The sequence below is a fragment of the Triticum aestivum genome, chromosome 5B, assembly GCF_018294505.1.
Source record: "Triticum aestivum cultivar Chinese Spring chromosome 5B, IWGSC CS RefSeq v2.1, whole genome shotgun sequence".
Lineage (NCBI taxonomy): Eukaryota > Viridiplantae > Streptophyta > Magnoliopsida > Poales > Poaceae > Triticum > Triticum aestivum.
The window spans coordinates 655,587,929-655,593,278 of NC_057807.1; the positions used below are offsets into that span (position 1 = coordinate 655,587,929).

General features: G+C 42.9%; 2 pseudogenes; both read right to left on the reverse strand.

Moving 5' to 3' along the window:
• Positions 1-1,002: 1,002 nt before the first annotated feature.
• On the reverse strand, positions 1,003-1,082 carry LOC123118213 (uncharacterized; annotated as a pseudogene).
• A 584-nt stretch (positions 1,083-1,666) lies between these two features.
• Positions 1,667-4,775, reverse strand: LOC123113940 (putative pentatricopeptide repeat-containing protein At5g43820; annotated as a pseudogene).
• Between the last annotated feature and the right edge of the window lie 575 nt (positions 4,776-5,350).

Sequence of the window (5,350 nt, forward strand, 5' to 3'; positions counted from 1 at the left end):
ATATCATGTAGGCATCAACCCCTTGTGCATGCTGAGGTCTATAAAAGGTTAATGTAACAATAGCTTCTTTTCGGTGTTTAAACAGCATGAAGGACTTGTTCTAGTGATCCAAGCAGCGAACATTTTGCTGCAGAGGACATTTTTTTGCTGCCAGCTTGGAATAAGCTGCAGAGGATTCAGGACGTAACTTTAGTTTTCTGTTTAACTCGAATGATGTCAAGATTTGGCAACATACTTGCCTGCATATTGTTGTTTGGAAACCTGCTCTGCATGGGCAACAAGAACACAGAGAAGGTACCGACTCCACAGTATACACATACAACCACAAAGAACTTGCTGGACATATCCTCTCATTTTTCTTTGCACAAAAGGCACCGCAGACTAGCTTGACCAAAATAAATTGTCTGGCATATGCCAACCATAGTGTACATAATTTGGTAGAAATAAAATTTTGCGATAAAAAATAGTTCACAGGGCATTGCTTTGACAGTATATGGAGATTATTTTCGGCAAAATTTCCTCACATGTCCCTGAAACAAAATGATCAAAATACACCCGGTAACATAAATATCTCAACGACAAGAGTACAATCTGATAACACTTCAAGTTTGAGTATCACCGATTCCTCTTTAGCTCCAGCGTCAAATCAGTGGCATCCTAACAAAACTGGGACAAGTAAAGGAACTGAAAGGAGCCAAATCTTTGTAATGTGCCTTCCTCCTGTGTATATGAATTGAAAAGGCATCTCATTTTTCACACATGATGCACAATTGCTGAAAGGACTTTCAGAGAAATAAACAGCTTGCTTGTTCTACAATCTCTTTCACAAGCAGCAAGAAATAAGTAGCACATGAGAACATGAAAGGACAATGATGTTTCTATCTCACAATCTATACTGCAATAAAAAAAGAAGACACGTGTATTAATGCATATCCACTGTTGTCCAAAATATGGCCATCTTAAACTGGCAGGAAAAACACCATTAGACCAATAATAAACAAGAGCACGGAGGATTGCTAATCTGCTCATGGAATTCATTCTCATACAAGAGGTGTCAGAAGTAAGTAATGCTCATCACGGCCACCACAACCTTACCAACAACACTATAAAAACTAAGGAAATCCAAGCAAATAATAAAAGTACTATATTGGTAAATGAAGCATTCAAGAAATCCAATTATCTTGAAACAAACAGAGAATCTTGATAGGACTAACAGGCATACATACAGGAATTAAGCAGCAACATATATTCTGAAGTTCATTCTGAAGTCACAAGTCCCCAAAGAGTAAAAGGGAACAAACAAACAAAAATGTTCTGGAAATTGCAAAAGAGCCTAAAGGAATGGGTTAGTTTTGGTTCCAATTTGAAAACCCAAAATTTATCAACACATTAATTATAATTTGTTTGTGCCAATACTTATTTCGGACAGCCACACACATCTTTCTTCATCCAATTTTTTCCCAGCGCATCACTGAACATCCGAAGGAAACTGACCAGCTCAACTTCAGAAAAAAAAAGGATAAACATATCAAATATGTAATACAGTTGCAGTGCAACTAAACCTATCCCTGTCACAACCAAACACAACCAAATTTCTGCAGGAGGCGGACACAGACGATTACTAACCAGAATTCTAGCAGTGCACTAACTTGCAAATGTTAATAGCTATGAAAACTGAAATATGCATTTCTATCTGTAAGCTGTCAAATATCATCAGAAGATAGCAGACACTGTCAACTACATCATACAGGTTGACCGTAGCTTATTTAACACTTGTCCTGGCTGCAAAACTCTGATTTTAACTAATAAAAAATGCACAAAACTACGAGGAATAACTACTAGTATTCATTTCATATACCTGAGGCTTTAAATATCATTGAAAAATCAATGACTTAACGTACATCTCGTCCTCTCTATTCTTTGCTAGCAATCGTGTTCAAACGCAGTATCTGCTGATACCTTGCTTGAAATAGCACCTGACAAGCCACAGAGCAGGATTTATCTTATGGGATTTCATTCCGTGGTTGCAAGACCAACGGATTTCATCATTTCTATAACAAGATGTCCTGTCCTTTCATTTTCTTCTTGTGTAATTGTTCAACCAGTTCTCTCTTTGACCTCACGTGATATATCAGTCCTCATGCCTGATAGCAACTGTTCTGGGAAATTATCTCTTGATTCCGCATCTTCATGAAAACCCAACGGCCTACATCGTGTCAAGATAATGGCATAGGTAGTTACAGAACCTACAAAAATAAACTGAAAATTTTACAGTGTGCAGAACAAAGAGTAACACCAAAGCCATATATACAATGAGAAAACGCTATGAAAATTTGCAACTAATAAACAAAATTATGAATGAATACAAACCATACATAAAACCCACAACAATTGAATAAAAGCAGTCAGCAACAGGATAACTGGCATCACATAGAATTTTGCAGATGTGATGTTCCATTCCAGGTAGAATGTGCCCGTTTGCAATTAGTTAACTTGTTATATGATAACCCACAACAATTGAACTTCATATATGATAACTGGCATCATATAACAAGTTCAGCTAAGGATCGGCCTACCGGTTCAACTTTCAAGTATTAATCTTCTTTTGTAACTTGAAGTCAAGTTATTCAAGGATACATCAGGCTACTTCCCAAAGGGATCCAAGTTCTCTGCATTTCCCCAAGGAATCCAAGTTCTGAAACTTCAGATTCCATCTGATGTTTGTAGTTCTTCAGAGCAGCAGAAGTACACAACAAAACAGTACATGTCTGTCCATTCTGTTCTACCCATTTGATTGTTTGTCTCAATGTTTCATGTAGCTTTCCGCTACTTAATCCACTACTCATCAGGCAAGATTTAGTCAGAATAACCCCATCAAAACTAGCAAGTAAAAATATATACACGATAACATGGTATGCATGAAATAGCCAAACATGTCAGAAATATGGACAGTCAAGTAAGTACCTTTCACCAGCCAAACTTGCGTTTTACCTTTGCCAAATGAGGGTACTTTTAAACCCATATGGAACTGCTTTCACCAGCATACCAAATAGTTACGTGCCAGCTAAATATGTTCACAAATCACAGGTGCCAACCATTAGCCCGACAATAGTTGCGTGAATTAGCAAGTGTGCGCCCATGTTTGATTTTCTTTGACAAATTGTATGCAGTCTCCACTTTGTCCATCTCCAGCAGCCTGTCATTCAGTTTGCTATAAACAACTCTCCCTAGACAGAAGCCTTTCCTAAGTGATTCCTCCACCACAGAAACAGCAGCATCAACCTTACCCACATTGCAAAGCCCATTTACAATAAACTCGTAAATTTCTTTATCGGATGGATACCCGCTCTCTTGCATCTCCTCCCAAATGTTCAACACTGTGCCGCTTTTCCCAAACCTGGCAAGCCTTTCAAGCAGAAGCTTGTATGCTTTCAAGGATATCGTACACCCAGCCTTCCTACTCTTTTGGTAGATCATCAAGGCAGCATGAGGAGGCCCAAACGTGCAAAGTGGCTCAATGAATGATGTAATTACCCCTGTATCTGGCAGAACTCCTTGAGCCAACATGTCATCAAACATTTGAAGTGCATCAGCCACCCTGCGTGCTTTCAGATGGGCTCTAATCATCTTGCAGTATGTGTCACTGTTTGGAGGACAATTATTGTCCGCCATATCCTTGTAATACCTAATGGACCTGTCCAAATCCCCCAGTGAAATAAAATTGAAAACAAGTGCATTGTAGGCCATCGTAGTTGGACCGTATCCCTCTTGCGCCATTTTCTCAAACACCCTGAGCGCCTCCTCGGCCTGCCCTGCCCTCCCCAATGCCTCAATGAGATGGCAATGCGAAACATCATCTGGCACTAGCCCATCCTCCTGCATCATTGCCCAGAAATGCTGCAGCTTATCAACCCTCCCAAACCTCGCCCAACCGCCAAGCACGTCATTGTACACTTGTTTATCAAGACTGAATGGTTGTCCACGGGCAACCTGTACGAGCGAGCTGGGCAACCTGTACGAGCGAGCTGGCAACGCCGACATGTGACCTCCGGCAGAGGCATTCGATGAGAGCAGAGAAGGCCTCCTTTCTGTGGCAAGTTTGCCCAATTCCTAACCCAAATTGGTCGCTCTCGAGCAGTTGGACGGCCTTGTTGACCTGCCTGGCAGCAACCAGAGTATCCATGACGATCTGCAGTGTGGTTAGGTCCGGAAAGATGTCATTTTTCCGCATTACCTCCAGGGCAGGCTCGACTGAGGTGAAGAACTTCCTCCTGCCCAGAGCCCTGATGACGATGTTGCAGGTATGTACGGAATGTGGGAGCTTGGCGCTGGAGATGGCCCAGTCGAGGAGGTCGACGCTGGCGGAACCGCTGAGGTTGCCGCGGCTGACCACATCGGAGAGAACCTCCGGGGAGAGGGCGTCGAGGCCCGTGGAGGAGAGGGCCCGGTGGAGGGCGGCGCGGCCGGTGGGCTTCTGGAGGAAGACCCCGCGGAGGCGGTCCGCCGGGGACAGGAGGATGGTGGTGGTGGGAGGAGGAGCTGCTACCGGATCGGGACTGGGGTTAATGGGGAGAAGGGGAGCGGAGGCTGGGGCTGATTTGGTGGGGTTGGTGGCGGAGAGGAGGCGGATGGAGGAGACGACCATGTCGGCGGCGGAGGTGGAATAGCTGAGGCTACGAGGGAGGAGGAGGCGGGCCATTTCTACGCTCACCGGAGTTTGGAAGACTCGCCGTGGTGGCCGCAGCGGCGGCGGAACCGGACGAGGAAAGTCAGAGGGTGATCCCCCTTCCCCTCCTCGGGAGCCCCTATTTGACGCGCTTTGCGTCAAATTGGCGGCCTGACGCACAGAGACGGAGCTGACTGGGCCGGCCCATTGAGTTCTACCGCGGGACGAAAAATATAGCACAAAAAAGGAAAACGAGCGCGACCAAGAATCGAACCTGAGACCAACTGCGAAATATCAAGCACTACTAGCCACTCGAGCTAACGACTACTGCTGCCAATAGAGCAGTACATGATTTAAAGAAGTAACCATAGATGTGGAACCGGAATGGTTGTAGCGGAACTGTATTAGTTATTAGGTTGAACGTTTTTTTAATCTATATTTTCAAGAAAGTGCCAACATTTATTGAATTTCTGAAGAAAAAAACCGGCGACAGGAATTTGTTAATATATAAAAAAACTGAAAAAGCAAAAAGATGGAACGAAAATATTTTTTCCTGAAAAAACATAAACATTTGTTTGAATTTGTGAACAAATTATAAAATTCTGAACAACTGTTGAAGCCACGAACATTTTTTTGATTTTCTCAACAAAAAAATTTGAAAAGTGGAGACATTTCATGACAATT